Here is a 21410-nt window from a genome sequence, read left to right as displayed (position 1 = left end):
CTGGCCCCCACACCTCACCAGGCACCCTGCGCCCAGACCCAGGAGCGCAGGGACGCGCAGGCCGAGTGGAGGGAGGACGGGGGACAGAGGGAGGGGCAGGGCCTTGGATCCGCAGGTTCTGCCTGCGAGCCCTCAGCCACCCTCCCGGTTGCCAGGTAACTGGGGCCAATTACATAACCTTTCAGAGCCTCACCGTTGTGATCTGTGAGATGGGGATCCTACCCCCCTCAGCGGGCTGCCCAGGGGGTTAACCGTAGCTTGATGCACGGTTACCCCTTACTATTCCTGCTTGGGGGAAGGAAGCCCAGGACTCTGCATGTGATGGAGGAAAGGGACACAGGAAGGCGTGGTCTCCAGGAATAAACCCTAATTTCCATAACAACAGGGGACAGGTGACAAGTCCTGTGAGGGAAGTAGCACGTTGTAGTGGTTGAGGCCAGAGCCAGGCTGCCTGAGTTCAAATGCCAGCTCTGCCGCTTACTTGCTTTAGAACTTCGGGCAAGTTGTTGGACCTCAGTGACTGAATATTCGGGACCCCGGTAGTGCCTCTCTCTGGGAATTGTTAGTATACGCAAGGTTCTTAGGACACTGCCTGGAACGTAGGGATCACCTGCTAAAATAGATGATGCTGCTGACGATGGTGTGATATTCCTATCCCGTTCATCAGCATGGCCATTGTCCCCGCCATCAGAAGGTGATGGTGGCATCATTGTCATCTTCATCATAGGCCCCACCTGGTGCCTCGCACAGCGCAGGTGCCTGATACCCTTCAGCCCCCCACGTAGGCACTGCCCTACACAGGACATTAAAACCTGCTTCATCTGTTTTCTACCCACGTTTACTTCTAACGAAAAAAAGAAGTTCTTGAGGATGGATAAGTCTTAAGTTTGGTTGTCTTCCTTCTATTTTGGGCAAGTGGGGAGGTGGTGATAGGGTGGAGGGTAGGATGGAACAGATCAGAATCTGCAGTGAGCCACTTGCTGAAAGGGGATGAGAATCATGGCTCTGTAATAATAGCGAATTATCATAAGTGACAGAAAGGCACTAAAAGAGGCATCATGTTCCTTCTGAATCAAAAGAAGTTAAAATGTATCTGGAATAGTTTGGGCACTTTATCGATTTCAAGTTCTTGGAAGATTTAGCAGTCCAGGTAGAGAATACAAAAGTCTCAGTTGCTGCATTCATAACCCAAAGCCCTCTTTCCCTAACCATTTTTAGATACATGAGGGGTTTTTATGAAGCGAAGGAAACTACTCAAATTCTCTTTGTACATGGAGGAAGTCATTTAGCTAACCAGTTATATTTCTAACTTCTGTCGCAGCCTTTGGAATTAATTATATCACGTTCCATTGGCAGGCACTCACCTTGTGCAACATGACAATTGTACGGCAAGAGAAAGAACGTCGGGCCTTTCCCTTACAGAGAGCCACATTTCTCCTTGATTATTTAAGGCAGAAAGAAAGCCACTCAGATTCATCGTTTTCAGACCATTCTCAGTTATATGCATGTGTCATCCGTGCTGCCCTGTTCTAAACCACTTTGTTCTTGGATGCGCTTTCTAAAATCTATAGGTTTCTACACTTTAAGAAAGGGAAAATAGGAGTATCTCACTTGACATACCATTGTTTTTTCCTGGGGAATCCGAATTACTACACTAACATCAGAGAGCAGACAACCTCCTACATGTTTTAAGGTTCCAGCTGCAAGACCTAATGATCTGAATAGCGTATATTCTCTTCTGCTCACTAACAGCAGTTTTAGTCCTTTTTAAATTAATGCTGTCTGGTCTGTAGAGGATGCTAAGGGGTGAGAGGTGCATGTGTCCTCCTTAAGGATCTTGCAGCAAATTTATTTTGTAGGATATAATTATTCCCATTTTTTTAGTACAGAGATTCTCTAATTCTGAAATTCTATATTATAGAGTGTGCTGAATGTTACTCTTTATTTCAGTGAGACAAAAGTAATGTTCTCAATGAGAAAGGGATTGGAATAGCATTTCTCAAATATCGCTTTTGAGCCTCAGCTTAAAATAGATGTATCACAAAAGCTTAAGAGGAAGAGAGAATATTTATGGGACAGCAACTGTGTGCTGCGATTACACTAGGTGTTTTCATAGAGCATTTAATTCTCACAGTAAACCTTCAAGATCTGTGATATTATCCATCTCAAATAAATTTGTTCAGATTAAGTATGTTGCCTAATGGCTTTGTAAGTTATTGGTTTTTTTTGACTTTGTTTTAATGTCTTTAAAGTTCAGAGCCAAATTATTTTACTTACTTTTAGCAGCTGTATAATACCTTGTAGAATGAAGTTTGTGCTTTACCTTTTTCCCCCTTGATTTTACTGCCTTCCTTTCTCTTTTCTGCCTGATATTTTAAAGCTTTTTGTTTTATTTATTTTTAATTTGGCCACACTGCACGGCATGCGGGATCTTGGTTCCCCAACCAAGGATTGAACCCAGGCCCTGGCAGTGAAAGCGCCGAGTCCTAACTACTGGACTGCCAGGGAACCCCCTCTGCCTGATATTTCAAAAATTGTATTTTTCTGGTATGTCTTTAGGTAGACCGCCTCATATCCTTTTCAGTAAAAAGTAGGATTATTAAATTAACTTCTTCACTAATTACAAATTTGGCCAGAGTCACGTAGGTAGGATATGGAAGAGCCTGATATTAATATGATTAATTGCAAAATACTTGCTATTCTCAATGCACTTTGCTGCCTTGTGGAATCCAAATAAAAATAAAGAAAAATCCTTAAGTGCTTTGAATGCATTCACAGCTATTGTAGGACTAGGATACAATCTATTTTGAGCAAAGAGAACTGGGTTAAATTCTATCTCTATATTGAGCCAAGCTGGGAAGTCATTTTCAGTCTGTGGGATTCAGTTCAACATTGCACTAAGTTAATGGAAATGCTCGCTCCCATTCAGAGCAGACGACCCACCGATGGTATCAGAGGAACTCTTAGGAAGAGCACCCTTTTCCTGGCAACTGCAGACTGTGTGCCACAGCCTTCCATGTTGATTGTCCTGCAGGGCCTAGGAATGCTCCCGCCAGGCTGTCCAGGCCCGCAGACATCTTTTCATCAACTCCCACTCCGATGCCATTTTGCTGCCTTACAGAAAACTGCCAGATCTCTGTCTCTTAGCATTTTCTTTTCTTCATTGAAGTATTTTATTTCCAAGCTGTTGTTGTTTGGTGTTTTGTTTTTTTTTAATTTTTATTGGAGCACAGCTGCTTTACAATGTTCTACTGTACAGCAAAGTGAATCAGCTATGTGTATACATATATCCCCTCTTTTTTTTGAGTTTTGAGAAAAGTGACAGTCTGCCTGAGTTTATACTTCTAAAGAGAGAAAGAGAGGAAGGAGTCTAAGAGGAAACACAGCAGATCCTATCTTGGTGAATTGTTAGGAAGTCTAATTTTCCAGTTCATAATATCCATTGATTTTTCTTCTTTCTGATGATTATCGCTGTTCCGTAGCAACCTTGATAATTGTATGATACCAGTTGTCTTTATGTTGCCGAAGGGCAACAACTCTTCTGTGTTTCTGAGAACCTGAGAAGCAGACGCTCTTTAAGGCTTTTTCCTGGTCTATCCCCAGAAAGGCAAGCACAGGTGGGTGGGTGCAGCCCTGTGCCAGACGTTGCACAGGGCACACCCACCGCGCCTACTTCTCCCCAGCTTGGTGGGCCGCCGAGGACGGAGCGCCTAGTGTGGGCCTGCACTTCCCGAGGGGCTGGGCCGCCCGCTGTGCGTCCCCTTCCTTCCTGCCCTTCTGCCCCTGGGGACTGAGCCTCCTCTCCTCTGTGGTCTGCACGGACGGGCGTCCATCTCCCCACGGCCCGCGCAGCCCTGTTGCATCGGCCCTCTGCCTTTCTCTTCCCGGTTGTGGGTTTCCGCCTTGTACCTTGTCTGTGGTTTAAGTGGGTTCTCAGGAGGTGGAAAGGCGAACGTGTCCAGCCTTGCCATCTCAAGCCAAACCTTACTGTGGCTTTGGGTGGATAGGATTTCACATTTTTTTCTGTAATCAGACCTACAGATGATTCGTTTTGAGTGCTACCCCTCTGGTACCACGTTTAGAAACTTCTTCCGTTGAAGATCATGTTTTCTTTCAGTGCTTCCATGAATTCTTTCTTACATTTAAATCTTAGTTATTAACTTCCTTATTTATTAACTTATTAAAAATAAGTTATTAAGAACTTATTTTTGTGGGTGGAATAGTTTAGAGATCTACTCTTTGCCCACATGGTTCACCGATTGCTTCAGTATCGTTTATTAAATCCAAAGTTTTGACGTACCACGTTTATTAAATACGAAATTCTTACATACATTTGAGTCTGTGTCTGAACTTCTTTTCATTGATCTGTCTCTTGTCTACGCTGGTGCCGAACCTTTAATTGTTGTGATTTCAGAGTTCATCTTAATATCTACAGGGCAGGCCTCTCCCCACCCTGCAGCGTCATTGTTCTTCTCAACGCTCTGAGCTGGGGCTGCCTTCCCGCTTCTCTTCCGTAGAAGAAAGGTTTGCGGCGTCGCACCTTTTGAGTGGGGTTGCCACGGGTCAGCCCATCTCTCAGCTCTTCTGGGTACCTTCCCAGGGGCAGGAGGGAGAGTGGGACTTCTGTGTCACACACATCCCCTCTCCACCCAGGTTTTGTTCTCACTCACTCCCAGGACTAGGATTGAAAAACCCGAATCCTCTCCGATTCTGTGAACGTTTTTGTGTAGTTACTTGGAGCCAAAAGGAAAATGGTCCCTGAGGCGGACTGGGCACTGCAGGCGTTCCCACCCCCGGTCCCGCATCCCACCGCTGTCCCATCTCTGGCAGCCTCTCCCTCCTTCGCCACTGTGCCCCCGGGAGGGTGCAGGCGGCCTAAGGCCCCTCGGGTTGGGTGCCTTTCCCACCCCAACCCAACAGCCCATCCTTGGCTTCCCTCCCAGGGCCCAGCACAGAAAGTTCCTGGCCTTGTGTGCCTCTGTGCTCAGGCAGAGCCGGGCACCTAGTGATTCAAGAAGTACTTATTTAATTACACTTAGACAGAAACACCACAGCGTAAACATCCCTCATTCCAGCCAGAGGAATGAGTGCTTGCTTCCCGGCAGGAAGGATGCCAGGAAACCTCTGCTTTGGCATCTCGGTGGCTTAGCACCTGTGTACGAGGAGATGGAATTTCAGCATCCAGAGCTCACGTTCATTGACGGTTTCGTGAACACACTTAGAGCAAAGTGAAACGTGGTCACCCCTGCACAAATCTCTATCAGAAGACAAGCAGAGCAGAAAATCACTTTTACTTTCTTTTTCCTCTTACGTCTGCTGTATTAGTCCCATCCTTCTTTTTGATTCTTCAAAAAGCTAAAATGTTAAAAATGAACCGGTTTCTGTGGAAGATACTTGACCGAAACTCTATCCTGGTACTGTCCACCAGAAAAATACATGCAGGTCTCATATATAATGTAGAGTTTCTAGCAGCCACAGTAAAAAGTTTTCACCCAGGTGAAATTAATTTTAACATAATTAACTCAATATATCCAAAGTCATGTCTCAGCATGTAGTCAACATAAAAAAAAATATTGAGCTGCTTTAATTTCTTCATTGCCTTTGAAATCTGGGGTGTGTTTTATACTTAGAGCACGTCTCAGTTTGGACCAGCCGCGTTTCATGTGCTCAGCAGCCACATGTGAGATCATCTTCTAAATTTTGAATTATCTTACTTTGTCCTTCTTTTGAAAGTAACTGTTTCTAGGAGTTCTTAACTAGGGGTGCCTCTAAAACCACCTGGAAACTTTCTCAAAATGTGCATTCCTGTCCGTACTCTCATTAGGATCTGGTACGGTAAAAAACTGTGTGTGAGCCTGGGCATGTGTGTTTTGAAAAAAGGTACATAGGCGATTCTGACAAGCACCTTGAATTAAAAACCACTGAGCTAGTCCAGTTTCTTCATTTTACCTATGACTAAACACATCCAGCATGACCAGCTTTCCCAGAGAGTAAGGGTACACACTTGAGTCTTCCAGTAACAAACCTGGCATCCTTGCTGTACCATGCTTCTTGCTGTTGCCAACATACATGTAAGGAAGGTACTAATACTGTACGTAGATCCTCAGTAACAACAGAGGGACTGGCAGCAAAGGGGATCTTCAGATTATTCTTTTGGTTGCCAGGAAATTAAATGTACAATACCACAGTGGTATGTGTTCCAGTGCACATGTGTGTGCGCGCGCGCACACACACACACACTGTCTATGTGCTCTTGTTAATGGAAGTTTCATTGTGATGGACATGACTGGGTGGAGTTTATACGACCTTCCATTCTCTTGATGTCTTTTAGACATTAGCATTAGTCTATAGCATCATGGATTGCTGTTGTGAAACTGCTTTTCAAAATCTGTATCAAAATGGCCGTCAGTCTATCGAAATTATTTTAATGCATTTCTAGTCATCCTGACATAATATAAAAGTTCTTCAGCCTCTCAGTTTTCAAAGTGTGAAAAACACATTCAGCTCGAGTTTTCCAGGTTAAATTTCCGTATCTTGAAACGAGTGACAGAACTGCCAGATACCAGCAGACCGTATGGTTGCCTGCTCTGTGATTTTTATGGAATTCTCTACCAGGTGTGAGTCACTGGCTTTCTTCTCGTTCTTTCACATAGAGCTGACAAGGGCAGCCCATGTACTCCACGGAAAGATAATAAATCTCAGGTCATCCCAAGGTAATGCCAGGATTATTTTAGATGAGTTGAAGATGAGGGAGCAAACTGTTTGCTAAAAAGCAAAATCAGTGTTAAAATAACACTAATTCTGTATGACGTAACTAAACTTAAAGGATTATTTGACAGTTTATTTAAGGCAAGTGAGTTTAATAATTAACTATTTTCCTAGTTCTTTCATCGACATCCTTATTAAAAATCAGTATAAGTCTGTCTACAGAAATTGCAAGTAATTAACAAGGCCTGTGAAATAAAATAATGGTATTCTTAGTGCCCTGCAAGTTCCAGAGTGTTTAAGCAGCCTTTTAACAGTAATCAGGATGGTTATTTGGCTGAAAGAGTCTTGAGTCTAGATTATCCAGACTATCTTCGTAAAAAAAGACTTTTTAAAGAGAGCTTTCTGGTTCACAGTAAAATTGAGAGGAAGGCACAGAGATTCCTAGTAGACCCCCAGCACCACCCCCGCCCCCGCACAGCCGCCCCCACCATCGGCATCCCCACCAGGCGGTTCTTCTGCTGTATCTGATGAACCTACCCCGACAGGTCGTCACCCCCCGAGTCCTTAGTTCCCCTTGGGGTTCACTCTTGGTGTCCTACGTTCTGCAGGTTTGCACAAATGCATAATGAATGTCTCCATTGTTACGGTATCACGGGGTTGTATTCACCGCCCTGAGAGTCCTCTCTGCTCCACTTGTTCAGCCCCTCAGCCCCCTGCCTGGCAACCACTGATCGTTTTACTGTCTCCATAGTTTTGCCTGTAACTCTTTTTTTTTTTAAATTTTTTTTTATTTTTGGCTGCGTTGGGTCTTCGTTGCTGCGCGTAGGCTTTCTCTAGTTGTGGCGAGCGGGGGCTGCTGTTCGTTGCGGTGCACGGGCTTCTCATTGCAGTGGCTTCTTTTGTTGTGGAGCACGGGCTCCAGGTGCATGGGCTTCAGTAGTTGTGGCACGTGGGCTCAGTAGCTGTGGCTCGCGGGCTCTAGAGCACAGGCTCAGTAGTTGTGGCGCACGGGCTTAGTTGCTCCGGGGCATGTGGGATCTTCCCAGACTGGGGATCGAACCCGTGTCCCCTGCGTTGGCAGGCGGGTTCTTAATCACTGCGCCACCAGGGAAGCCCCGCTTGTAACTCTACAAGTGAAAAATTCAGACTGAGACCCGAAGACATCAAGGGATTAACTCCATGTCGCCCAGGGACTCCTCGTCTGCCCCCGTCTTCTGACTCACCTCCCTTTTTCATGGGCTATGGTGGCCTTCTGTTGTTGGAATGCCGTAGTGTATGAAGATGTGCTGATTTGCTCTAACGAAATGATTAAAAACATTGTGAGATCTGACGACTGGACTCAACACACAATAGAGTAAAGATGAGCAGCGTGGCTTCAGTGTTTCAGAGTTCCGTCTGTATGTCCTTCTGTCTGCCTGTCCTTCTGTCTGTCTACTACTACTACTGGGCATTAGAAAGTGATTATTTCTTCAGGAGTACATTTCTTATGACTGAGTACAATAACCAAATTTTAAAAATACTTTTATGGAAAATACTAAGACCTGGGACCACAGCCCTGTTTTCCCTTTTAACATACTTCATCACTTCAGGAAAAATTCCACTTTGGAAAGTGAATGTAATATAATAAATAATGCACTGGGTTATATATGCGTAGAGTGTGGGTTGCTCTTAATTGACTTCTAATATATTAAATATCTGAGAAAAATGTACATATTTGTTAATAATTTTAAGTTGACCAAACGATAAACAGAAGACTCCTTATTGGGAATGCTCTGATGTGTTTTTAGTATTCAAGATGCTTAATCTAAAAAGAAATGTGATTTCTCTTTTTATATTCTCCACCTGTCTGGCGGCATTTTTCTTTTTATGCTGGACAGTGTTTTTATTGCACAGTTAAAACTGCTCCACCTGATCCCAAACTCCGTGTGCTGTTCAGGTGCCCCGAGTGAGGGGCTGCTCCCCGTAAACTAGGGGTTTGTTAACCAGTGCCATTTAAGAATGTTAAGGAGAAGTGGGCTGAAAGCCAGCAAGAAGAAGCTACGGCGATGTTTGCAAAACTGGTCACACAGTGTTAGAATTAAGCTGTGATGGACAAATAGGAATAATCACCATTGTCTGAGAAGAGCCTCGGCTTGATATTTTTATTACACGCTATACTTCGCAATCAAATAAAGGAGTCTATTTGCACACATCCTTAAAACTATAATCTGATAGCTGTATGGTGATTATTTCTTAGTAATTTTTGAAGGTCTGCCAACCAAAAAACTTGTAATAAAACTCAGTCTTATGATATTAAAGATTAAATTAAAAAATACAACTGTCCCGATAAATATTAAAGCACTGACGTGCACGCAGCACACCAAATCTAGTTGTTTTTATCAACTCTGGTTTTAAAACGTCTTTCGTCTCCTTGAATGAATTACATGAACAGCCTTTCCTATTATTACTAAGAATTCTTCATAATTCTTTGTAGCAAGTTTGATTTTAGACTAAGGTTTTTAGATAAGCTTAAATGGATTCTTCCACTCTGCACTTCTGAGATGTTGACCCCGGTGCTTTGCTAATGTTCTGTATTTCACTTCATAAAGTTAATACAGGGGCTTTTCTATCGCTCCAGGCAAATTTGGTAAACCTCAAACAATCTCTGGTTCGCAGAAAAGATCAGGATGCCTCTGAAAATAAGACACAACCCAACGTTGTTTATATTTTTTTGCAAGACACAGCTAAGATGCAATCATTAGACTGTCTCCTTTAACCTTGATGTTTTAAAAGAAGTTCAAGTGTTGTCCCTTTAAACAATAAAGTTCAGTTCACAAGGCAGGATAAGTACAAAGCTCTTGAAAACTCCAGAAGAGTCCACATCATGATACGTATCACAGCCTTTGGATTTTGATAAGCTGAGAAGCTTTATGCTGAGAAGTCATTAACTTGTGTTTTGACCCAGATCACTGTGTAAAGGGGGCAGTGGCTTCAGGCTTCTTATCTCTAAGCATCTTGCCCCTGGGACACAGAGTATGCTCCAGGGAAGAGAGCAGGATCTCAGCTTGAGGGAGAGGAGTCTGCAGGAGACTGAGGGCCCTAAGAAAACAACCAGATTGTAAGAAACCTTCAAAGGGAAAAGCAATGGGCAGACCCAGACGCTCCCTAAGGCAGAGGAAAACGCCGGTTACTGCACATGTTTTGTGTGCTCTCCATAGAGCGTTTCCTTGCTCCCAAACTCGCAGCTCTGTGGATTTTCTTCATTCTGTTCTTCCAGCCCCGGCAGTTGTCCAGCATTTTACAGAATGCTACTCCACACCTCTGCCATACCAGAGGCCACACCAGCACATCCTGGCCCCCAGCCTGAGGCCGTACTTCGAGAACACTCACTGCCTGAGTCGTGGCCACGTGCCAGTGCCCAGAGCCAAGCTGTGGTATGGAGGCTGCACCTCTTCCCTCTGTAACCGAATCGTCACTGCCTGCCGGCTTCTCCTCACCCCCAGACTCAGCTCCTTGAAGGCAGATGCTGTGACCCTGGTCTCTGTTCTCTGCTGGGAACACGGTGGGCCCACAAAGAAAGTTAGTTGAAGTTGCAAATCCAGCTGTCCGAGAGGTTCTGAGTTAGCCCCCTCACATTTCTGTTTCTCTCTTTTTAATCCACTTCAGTCCTAGGGGGACTGGTCAGGTAAGGATCAGAGCTGCTAGCTGGGCGGGGGCCCATCGCTCACCCCAACACCTGAGGACATCCTGGGCATGGGGCGTCCCTTCCAGGAGCATTCTAACAGTCTGGGGCACTCGACCCCTGGGCTCCTAGAGAAAGTTCTAGAGTTGGTCCAAGGGCTGGGATTACAGCTCCAGCAGCAGTGATATTGGTGTTTTTCTCTAGCTGTAAAAACTGTAATTTTATATTTAAAATGACAAACAAAACAAACCAACCCCCCAAAATAAAATAAAATAAAATAAAGCCCGTGTGTGAATCTGTTTCTCTGGACGATCTTACAAAGGCATAAAATTAAAACATGCCAGAGTCTTCATTGTATGAGAAGGATAAAAGTACATGAAAATGAAGCTGATATGAAAAATTCAGTAAGTAAGGTCCTTTAATTATAGAAAATTTAATGGTCCTTTAGGTTTAGCTATCGTTGATAGGGTCTCAAGACTTCTCCAGGCATGGGATTCTGTAAAACTACCTTTTTGAATTAACTAAGGAGGTCATTTCTGGTAAATGAAATGTTAGAATTATAGAACCATATAAAAACCACAATTCTCTTTGTCAGTTATTTTTGAAACTGTTATTTCGACTGCATCTTCACAAACATTCAGATCCTTGAAACTGGCTTTAATGATTACTGAGAATGATGTCCGTATGTTGTTTCCATGTCAGATGGTTCAGTAGGTTAACTCTTCCCTCCATTAATATTTTTTCAGCCACTGATTTACGTCAGCAAACACTTTCTTCATACAAAGTGCCAGGGTAAACTTAAATCTTGTAGCTGATCAACAATTCCAAGTCAGTACAATCTAAATGCATGAAATGTTTTATACCTCCTCCTTTCGTCAAAATATATCGTCTTTATTTCATGTGGCAATAGTCCATTAATTCGCCCTACTTATAACTAGTAAAAACCTGACATCTTTAAGAATGTAAGGTTGGGGCTTCCCTGGTGGCGCAGTGGTTGAGAGTCCGCCTGCCGATGCAGGGGACACGGGTTCGTGCCCCGGTCCGGGAAAGATCCCACATGCTGCGGAGCGGCTGGGCCCGTGAGCCATGGCCGCTGGGCCTGCGCGTCCAGAGCCTGTGCTCCGCAACGGGAGAGGCCACAACAGTGAGAGGCTCATGTACCGCAAAAAAAAAAAAAAAGTAAGGTTGAAGTGAAAAGCATATTTCACTTTGTGCATTTTAAAACAGTTTTCCACAAAAGAAAAAGCAAATCAGAATTTCTCTGTGCAACCTTCTTATTTGAATTGGATTTAATATCTGCTTCACCCAGGGCTTCCCTGGTGGCACAGTGGTTGAGAATCTGCCTGCTAATGCAGGGAACACAGGTTCGAGCCCTGGTCTGGGAGGATCCCACGTGCCGCGGAGCAACTAGGCCCGTGAGCCACAACTACTGAGCCTGCGCGTCTGGAGCCTGTGCTCCACAACAAGAGAGGCCGCGATAGTGAGAGGCCCGCGCACCACGATGAGGAGTGGCCCCCGCTTATCACAACTAGAGAAAGCCCTCGCACAGAAACGAAGACCCAACACAGCAAAAATAAATAAATTAATTAATATCTGCTTCACCCAGAGACTTGAGTGTCAGAGTTGTCTACATTTCTTCACCCTAAGTGATAGGAGGTGGTGGTTTAGCTGTTTGTATTTTTCCTTAAATCTTCATACCCATATTTATCCATATGTTGTACATAATGACACACAGTGAGGGTGGAATTTAATATGCCTCGTACTTCTGTGTAGATCTGGGGAGGCACGGGTATTCTGCAGCCTGACTTCACTCAGACACTCTTTAAGGACTGGGCTGATCAACTTGCCACCTTGCTTATGGAAGACAGTCCCCACTAATAGGTGCTCCATCTTAAGGGAAAAAATACTAAGGGTGCCAACAGTTGTTTATAAAATACCATCGTAAAGCCATCAGACTCCAGAGAGCTGGCTGATTAAACTTCATAATAACCTTAATTTCTCTGACTGAGTGAATTCATTAAATTTTCTCCTGGCTTCTGGAGACAAGGTAGGAAAACAGATTAAATTCCTATCCCTTGTGCTATCCGTTGGGCTTGGCGAAGTCTCTTAAAAAGTTTAAATGATAGTAAAGATAGATGGTTTATCCTCAAATCTTAGCATAGATGTTTTCTGTAGATTAGAAGTCATTTCATTTGTGAATGAAAAATGGCTTCTGATATTTTTTAAAGAATGAATCTTACTCAACTGCTCCAGGCTTAGAAGAGATTGTTGGAATTTGGGGTTGGGTGAGTAGTTTTATTCCGAGTACTTTTCTAATTGAATAAATATGAGAAGTTTTTCTGAAAGCTAACAAGCTTTATCTTAAAGTAAATTTGAGAGGATTTTTTAAATTATGGAGAACTATAATTACAGGATTATAGTATCACATTTACCTAAAATTCTCTGTGAATATTTTGTTTCCTTTGCTATAGAAACAACACCCAGCAATAGACGTTGCGAAGGGTGTGTGTGTGTGTGAAGGGTGTGTGTGAAGGGTGTGTGTGTGCGTGCACGTGTGCGTGCACGCGTGCGTGCATGCACACACACATGCACGCATGTTTTTTGAGTGGAGGGCTGTTTTTGAGTTTTTTGAGGGCTGTTTGAAGGAAATTCTGTAATGTACTCCAAAGAGCAACTCTGGCAATTTTCTCAGCCACTTAGATTTCCTGTTTCCTTTTATTTTGAGCATTACTGTTCACATTGTGTTGGTTGTAGGATGGATAATATGCAGTGCAAATAGTAGTAAAATAATAGTAAAATTTATGCTTAGAGTCGATTGTAAATATTAAAATGGTTTTAGTAGAGAGTGAAAAGTGTATGTGTTCTAAATTTTGGCAGTTGCCCAATGCCCTGAACCATCCCTCCAACCCTCCAACCCTCCATCCCTCCATCCCTCCACTCATTCATTCATTCAATTCTACAAGCAGTTACGGACCCCTGCTGTTTCCAGCCCTGTGCTACGTGCTCCTTGTGCAAAGATGAATGAGTCATGGTCCCCCCGCTTAAGGAGCCACCAGCTTCCAGATGCTTGGTCATTTCGGTGGTTTTATTTCTTTTCATCAACATCTGTCTTCCTGTCGATCTGCTAGGTACTGGGGATATAGCAGTGAAAAGACAGGAATAATCTCTTCTTTTATGAAGCTAATCTCCAGCCCAGTAATAGAAGTCAACATGAATGAAATAGAGAAGCAACAAATATTGAGCTGAACGTTTTCAAATAGAGTAGAACTATCAGTCAAATTAGTACACAGACATGATCCTTTGGTGAGAAGCTAATTAATAAATGAAAGTAGAAGGTTTTTTAAAAAGCAGAGTATTTTTCAGAGCCGTTGTAGGTTCACAGCAAAACTGAGGGGAAGGTACAGAGATTTCTCATATAACCCCTGCCCCACACACGCATAGGCTCTCCCATTATCAGCATCCCTCACCAGAATGGTACACCTGTTATAATTGATGAACCTATAGTGACATATACTGATCAATGAAAATCCATAATTTATATTAGGATTCATTCACTCTTGGTGTTGTACCTTCTGTGGGTTTGGACAGTTGTATAATGACTACCGTTATTTATCATGCAGAATATTTTCACTGTCCTAAAAATTCCTCTGTGCTCCACTTAGTCGTCCCTCCATCCCCTTTAACCCCTGTAAACCAGTGATATTTTTACTGTCTTCATAGTTTTGCCTTTTCCAGAATGTCACATAGTTGGAATCACAGCCTTCTCAGATTGGCTTCTTTCACTTAGTACTGTGCATTTAAGGTTCTTCCATGTCTTTTCATGGCTTGATAGCTCATTTATTTTTAGCACTGAATAACGGTTCTTAGTTCAGATGTATCACAGTAGATTTATCCATTCAGCTACTGAAGGACATCTTGGCTGCTTCCAAGTTTTGGCAATTAGGAATAAAGCTGCTATAAATATCCATGTGCAGGTTTTTGTGTGAACATAAGTTTTCAACTCCTGGGTAAATACCAAGGAGTATGATGGCTGGATCGTACTGGTAAGAGTATGTTTAGATTTGAAAGAAAATGCCAAACTGTCTTTATGTTCCCACCAGCAGAGAATGAGAGTTCCTGTTGCTCCACATCCTCACCAGCATTTGATATTGTCAGTGTTCTGGACTCTGGTCATTCTAATAGCCGTGTTGTGGTATCTCGTTGTTTTAATTTGCATTTCCCTGATGACGTCAGATGTCATGTGCTTGTTTGCCATCTGTGTACCTTCTTTGGTGGGATGCCTGTTAAGGTCTTTAGCCCGTTTTTTATTTTAATTGGGGAGGGTTATTTTTTTAAGAGACGAATTGGAGTTGTGGAACTACCAATGGAGATAACAAAACCAGATTCTAAAACAGCAGTTTCTAGGCTCAGTCTTGGGAGATTCTTAGCATTTGACTTTTTGAGAACTTTAATATTTCAGTAGATTAACTAATAAATAGTTATTCTATTAACTATTTTAATTTTATTTGGAAAAGGTAGAAGTCAGATACCAGTTTTAGTTTTTTATATCAATAGATGTTTTTTGATGAATTCAAATAATAATTCAAATGATAATAATAATTGAGTACTAAAAAATACAGGTCTGGGCTTCCCTGGTGGCACAGTGGTTGAGAGTCCGCCTGCCGATGCAGGGGACACGGGTTCGTGCCCCGGTCCGGGAAGATCCCACATGCCGCGGAGCAGCTGGGCCCGTGAGCCATGGCCGCTGAGCCTGCGCGTCCGGAACCTGTGCTCCGCAACGGGAGAGGCCGCAACAGTGAGAGGCCCGCGTACCGCAAAAAAAATAATAAAAGAATAAAAAATACGGGTCTACTAATGAGAAGCGTTGAATTCTTTTTTGGGGAATAATATTTTGCCTAATTGGGATTCACAGTTAGTCCCTGTCATCACAATCAGTTGCAAATACTTACCTGTTAGTGCTGACCTGCAATGAGCTCCAGCTCTGACTCAAACGTTGGCAGGAGCCGCGGCCACACCAGGCTTCCCTGCAGAGGCAGGGACTTTAACCACTTGCAGTTAGCCCAGTGGCGTGTCATTCATATTTATTCCACCGCACCCACTCTTTAATTACTACTGTTCAGAGAGATTGATCTGCTGAGAGATACACCCGAACTGAAGCAGGAATCGTAAAAGGGGCAGGCCCTTTGTTTTCCTCACTCCCTGCTCTATAGAGCCGCCCCTCAAACTGTCAGTGGTGACAGAACATGCTTTTTAAAAAAGTTTTTATCCAGTCACAAACCAGTACCTCTGTGCCATACAATGAAAGGGGATTAACAGAAAAATGGAAATTTGAAAAACATACGCAATACAAACCCGAGTTAGATTCAGAAGATGTACAGTTAGGCTGTCAGATTGCTTTAAAGTTTCTAGATGCTGCCTTTTACCTTCTTTACCCGCCTCCTTGTGGGTCCAGAACACGGCCCCTCAGCACACGCTCAGCGGTCCCGTAAACATCCGCATGATGCGGCATGTGTTTCACAGAGAATTCAGCATCTTCTTAAGCGATCTGTACACCGTACCTCCGTTTGGTATTGATTTGTTTTTAAACCCGTTAATTTTTAAAGTTGGGGGCATGAAACAGTGAGAACTTACGTCCTGAGCACCTCCTTAGAACTTGTGAACTTCCCCTCCCCCTTATAACGTATCACATGTAAGCAGGACTTTTCTGTAAACTCCCCTCGTTTGATCCTTTTGACAGCTCTGTGAGGTTAGACACATTACTTCCCCCATTTTAAAAGTGAGCTAACTTGATTTACCTGGGATAATATAGCTAATTAGGGGCAGACATGGCTGGAAACTGGAATTCCCATCTCCTATTTTAGAGCTGAGACTAACCCCCCTCTATCCCTGACCTCCAGTGTTTTAAATAAAATTGCTACTAAGGTCAAAGCACCAGACTGCTAGTTTCTGGCTCTGGATCTTTTTTGGCCCTAGTAGTGTAATTTTCTTCACAGTGAGAAACTTCCTCAATAAAACCCAAAAAACAAAAACAAAAACAAAAAACCCATCCTAGTCTCAGCACTTCTCTAAATCAGTTCCAGGAACCACCTGTACTTAGATGGAGCTTCCTGAGGATAAGCAGTCTTCTTGTTTCAACAAGGCAAGCACTTTGAAAGCTGCCTAAGGAGTGAGTTGGAGAGTTTTTGAGCTTTGATACTGACCGTAATCAAAAAGTCAGGTCAGGCAGTGTCTGTATTCTGCACTTGTGTTTCAAATGTCCTTCACCCCTTTTTAATCTGTATCCTGCCCTGTTCTAACCCATGTTAAGTGTTCAATAAATTTGGTGAATAGATTAAGTAGTAGTTTTTTAAAATTTGTACAGTAAGATTTCTAAGCTTGACTTACATTAGTAGTTTAACTTTGATGTAAGAAAAGTAGATGATACTAGTTCTCATATAAAACAATTCTGTGATCTAGAGTAAGGTATTCAACAGTAAAAACATTGCTCTTAAATTTAAAAATTGCACAGTGCATTCTGTTGTATGTGCTTTCTTTAGGAATTCCTTTACTTCACTTTTGGAGTAAAGCTAACTCCCTTAAATGAGACCCCTGGTCCAAAATTTGTCAAACCAAATGATTATCAGAATCATTTTGAAAACGTTAAAATGTTACTTTCCCTTAAAGTTTTTATAATGAAAATTGTCTTCAAATATACTAGAAGTTGAAAGAATAGTACAGCGACCATCCATCCATATGAATAGCTCTTCGACTCAACGGTTAATAATATTCTGACAAACTTGCTTTCTCCCCCTCCCTCCCCTCCCCTCCCCACTGTATACACAGACCTCTCTCTGTGGGTCTCGGCTTGATTTGATTTCGGTGAAACCTTTTCAGGAAGAATGCTTCTTCACTGTCATGTGTACTTCATATTAAAGCACATTAGGACGCAGAGGGTGCTAGATCGTTCCATCATGAATGGTGCTCTGTGCTCACTTGTTCGTGGCGGTCACTGCCAGATAGGTCTCTTTTTCGTAAACAGCAGGTGTGCAGGAGCAATACTTTGGCACCACGTGAATGTTCCCCAGCAACCTGTCTTCACCTGAAGGTTTCAGAATCCTCTGGTCCCTGCCAGAATCCACTGTTTCTTCCACAGACTCAGCTGGCATTCTTCTGTAAAGGGGACCATTCCCTCATCCACTGTGGCTGGGCTGTAGCTCCTTCTAAAAAGCAGGGGTAAATGCTTAATGCTTTCTCTCTTTTTTTTTTTCTTGCGGCACGCAGGCCTCTCACCGCTATGGCTTCTCCCGTTGCGGAGCACAGGCTCCGGACGCGCAGGCCCAGCGGCCATGGCTCACGGGCCCAGCCGCTCCGCGGCATGTGGGATCCTCCTGGACCGGGGCATGAACCCGCGTCCCCTGCATCGGCAGGCGGACTCCCAACCACTGCGCCACCAGGGAAGCCCCTGTTTGTACTTTTTTTTTCTTTCTCTCTCCTGAGGAGAGGGTGCGAGATCTTTGTGACCCTAAAAAGTTTAAGAACCACTGATGTATGTTTATAAAAAGAGATTTTATGTTTCTCAGGTTCATCACTGCCTTTTAACTTTCTAGAAGGCTAGCAACACACATTGCCCAAAGTAGATGTGCAAGAAATTTGGTGAAAATAGGGTCTTGGTGAGACCTCCATGTGATCGAAACCGAGGCTCTGTTTCAGGAAAACAGGAGTAAGGTGACTCGGGCAGTGGAAATGCTGTAACTCTTTCTCAGTGTCAATTTGAAAACCTTATTGTATTTACTTCATATTTGTCAGTGACAGACAAATAGAAGATTTCTGAAAACCATTCTACGTTTCTGTGAAATCAGAATAGGTCCTGTGTGCCAAAGTGACCAACTGAAAATAATTTATATTTTTCTCTGTAGAAATAAAGTCACATGAGATGAGTATATATTCCATTTTCTTACAGCCTGATAGTCACCTAGGCTAGTGGGCCCCATAACAAGTTATTACTACTTTTTGAATTATTAATTGGATTTCTAGAAGATTACTTATATGAAAACAGCCCTGTCTGAACTATTTATTACTAATTCTCGTTAATAGCATTGTATTGGTTTGAAACTAAAGGAAATATTTTTTGCGTGGCCGTGCTGCGCGGCCTGCGGGATCTTAGTTCCCCGACCAGGAATGGAACTCGCACCCTTAGCAGTGAAAGCGTGGAGTCCTGACCCCTGGACTGCTGGGGAAGTCTGGACATTTTTACTGAAATGAATTTACTGAAACTAACAGTGATTCTAAGGGCTGTATTTTACTTTTTGCATTTCAAAAATCTTGATATTTATCAATTTATAAAGTTAAAAGGTATGAAAAGCTTGTGGATGCCTCCCTCCTGGGAGAGAGTAAAGTGGTCCAGAACGTGGGCTCTGGCGTCAGAGACCCTGGGTCTGTGTCCCGTCTCTCCCACCCACAGAGTGTGTGGCTTTCAGCAAGCCCCTCAGACCCTGTGCCTTGGTTTTCTCATCTGCAGAATGGGACAGTGGTGTTACCCAGCTCCGAGGGTGATGGCGAGGATGCCAGGAGACAGGGGCTCGTTACATGTCAGGGTCCCGCCCCCTCCTCACCCTGTGTCATCTTTGTGGTCATCACCTTGGAAATCAGCTTTCAATAAAGCACTTGGGTGAGAAATTGGTTTACCATTGTGGGTTCTTTGTAATTCCTTTTTCACTCTAAGCCTTTGGAGGCTCTGTGTGAACTTTGCTGCCTTGGGCTGTGCTTTGTCTGACACTTGGCCGCTGTCTTCCTCTCGTACCTCCTTTCCTTCATTCACAGATACCAAGATAAATGTCTTGCTCACCTTCGAAGCACCAAGTAAAGGGAGGAAATTTCCTTCTTTTCACCTGAATGACTTCGGGCCATCAGAAGGTTTTGGCAAATAGAACCAAAGTATCTGGGGAGACTTGACTGTCCCAAGTACCACGCGGATTATTTGCCAGCATCTTCTGTTCGTCGCGAAGGGCCGTCAGACTTGGCGCTCGCGGGTGACCGGCCGAGGTTGGCTGGGGTGTGTCAGAGCAGCGTCCCCGACGGACCGGCTTCTCCCCGCGGTGTCGAGGTGCTTCCCCTTCCTCACCAGCAGCTGTGGCCCTGCTTCCCACGGAGCCGAGAAGTCGCTCAGATCACTTGTGCGGTGTTCTAGAAAGATACCCTGAGTACCTACCGTCTACACACAGATAACCATCCCTCCCCCCGCTCTTTGTGCTGGAGCCACGTGCGTCCCTGGGGGGCTCGGCAGGACCCTCCCCTCCTCTCTCCACCTCGTCCTGCATAAGCCCTCTTTCTCAGGGAGCCTCCCCTAACTTCCCAGGCTAGACCAGCCCTCACATGGCACCTCACCTGTGTGATGACTTGATTGCCCGTCTACCCCTGGACGGAGGGCTCCCCAGTAGCAGGGGTGCGTTTGCACCGCTGTGTCCCCGAGGCCGGCAGAGTAGGGGCTCAGCACGTACTCGACAGCCCATCAGCCAGACGCTTCAGAGAAATGTCTAGGGCAGAACACGAGGACCACAGGGGGCCCCCAGCACTGGGATGACAAAACAGTGGGCCCTCTCCATCTGCGCGTGGGGAGGAGACAACCCTGGGAGCCCCGAGGCCTCGGGACCCAGGCTCCTGGGCCTCAGCCGGTGCCATCGTGTGTCCTGAAGCCTGTGAGTGGTCCTGCTGCAGAGCTGAGCCACCCTCAGGCCTTGGGGTTCTCGTTAGTTTAAGAACACGCCTAGTGTTTGGCCCTGTTGAGGACTCCTTCCTTGAAATTCTCTCCTGCATTGCCTTTCCCAGCATTTTATTTCTAAACTGGTTTCTTACACTGAAAACATCTGGGCCCCTGTCCGCATTCATCTGCTCCATCAGAGTCCTCGCTCCAGATTTCATCCCTGCGCTGGCCTGCCCCCTGCAAGGCGCCCGCGCTTCACAGGATGCCGTCAGGCCCTCTTGGCCTTTAAGAGGCACCGCCAGCCTCTCTTCTCCTGCCGCCATCCCACTGGTCCTCTCCACTCCTTACACCAGGCCATTTGCATTCCCTGAAGAGCCCCCGCGTTTTTTATGCTTTGGTGCCTTTGCCTCGGTCTAGAAAGGCTGCCAGGCCCCACTCCTCCCCGCATCCCGCAATCCTTCCTGCCGCTCCTGGGATGGGGAGTGTTTGCAAACCCAGGTCATGCCGCGTCTGGCTTCCCTTCCCCTGCGAAGAAGCCTGGGCCGCCTTCTAACACGTCAGAGAGCGCCTGGCGGGTAGCAGACCTATAATAAATACTTGGATAACTAGAAGGACAGTTCTTTTACCTTTCTTATTTTTTTTTCTTTTACCTTTTAATGACGCATATAAATATTAACCTGAATGCCAAATACCACTCATGATAAACTAGAGGATCCCTGGATAAGCGTTCCCTCTTGAGACAGGCCTGTTGTAGCTGAAAAGTCAAAGGTCAGAAAGTTTATTACATGAATAACCCTGATCTACTCTGAGGGTGTTTTTCTTTCTCACATAGTTACAATTCCTTGTCACCCCTCCCAAAATGGATTTCTTGTCCACAGGGTAGTAAATGTAGTAAATGTTACTCCATGCTTTAAAATGATACATCTGCCCTGAAAATCTTGAGGTATTTTCTTTCCTGAGGTGGTTTTTTTTTCAGATTTGCAAGAGAAGATTATCTCATACCAATCACAGTGTATGTGTGGTAAAGCCCCACATTGTGGTGCTCTTTTATGAGCTGTTACTACGGGGCAAAGCAAGGAAGCACTGGAGGAAAGGCTGTTTGATGCATTTCCCTCTGCAGAGTAGCAGCACTTCAGGTGGGAGTGCTGTGTTCATTCTAGAACTTCTCCCCTGGAGAGGTAATAGGACATTGCTTTCTCAGCTCTCAGAAGGGTAGTACAGCCGTTCTCTCCTGACACAGACACCACGTTTGACTTCGTTCTTCTCTCCCTCAGTAAAATGTTTTCCTTAACGTCCTAAGAATTATTGATGATCCTCTTGGTGACATAATTTCCAAGAAAGTTTTCAGGAAGATTTGGAAAT

The 21410-nt window shown here is 44.4% G+C and overlaps 1 protein-coding gene across 5 annotated transcripts in view; it reads left to right on the top strand.

Moving 5' to 3' along the window:
• Positions 1-21410, top strand: part of GALNT7 (polypeptide N-acetylgalactosaminyltransferase 7) — a 116964-nt gene that overhangs the window by 26224 nt on the left and 69330 nt on the right. The window contains exon 1 of one of the 5 annotated variants that reach the window (XM_081236330.1): positions 21055-21184. The exons of the other annotated variants lie outside the window; for them this stretch is intronic. The gene's annotated coding sequence lies outside the window, so the exon portion shown is untranslated. Of the gene's footprint in view, positions 1-21054; positions 21185-21410 lie in introns of those variants that run through there. 5 annotated transcript variants of the gene reach the window in all.

This window comes from Mesoplodon bidens (assembly GCF_964165515.1).
Source record: "Mesoplodon bidens genome assembly, chromosome: 6".
Classification (NCBI taxonomy): Eukaryota; Metazoa; Chordata; class Mammalia; order Artiodactyla; family Ziphiidae; genus Mesoplodon; species Mesoplodon bidens.
The sequence above is the reverse complement of the archived record's forward strand: the minus strand, read 5'-3'. Positions and strand labels throughout refer to the sequence as shown.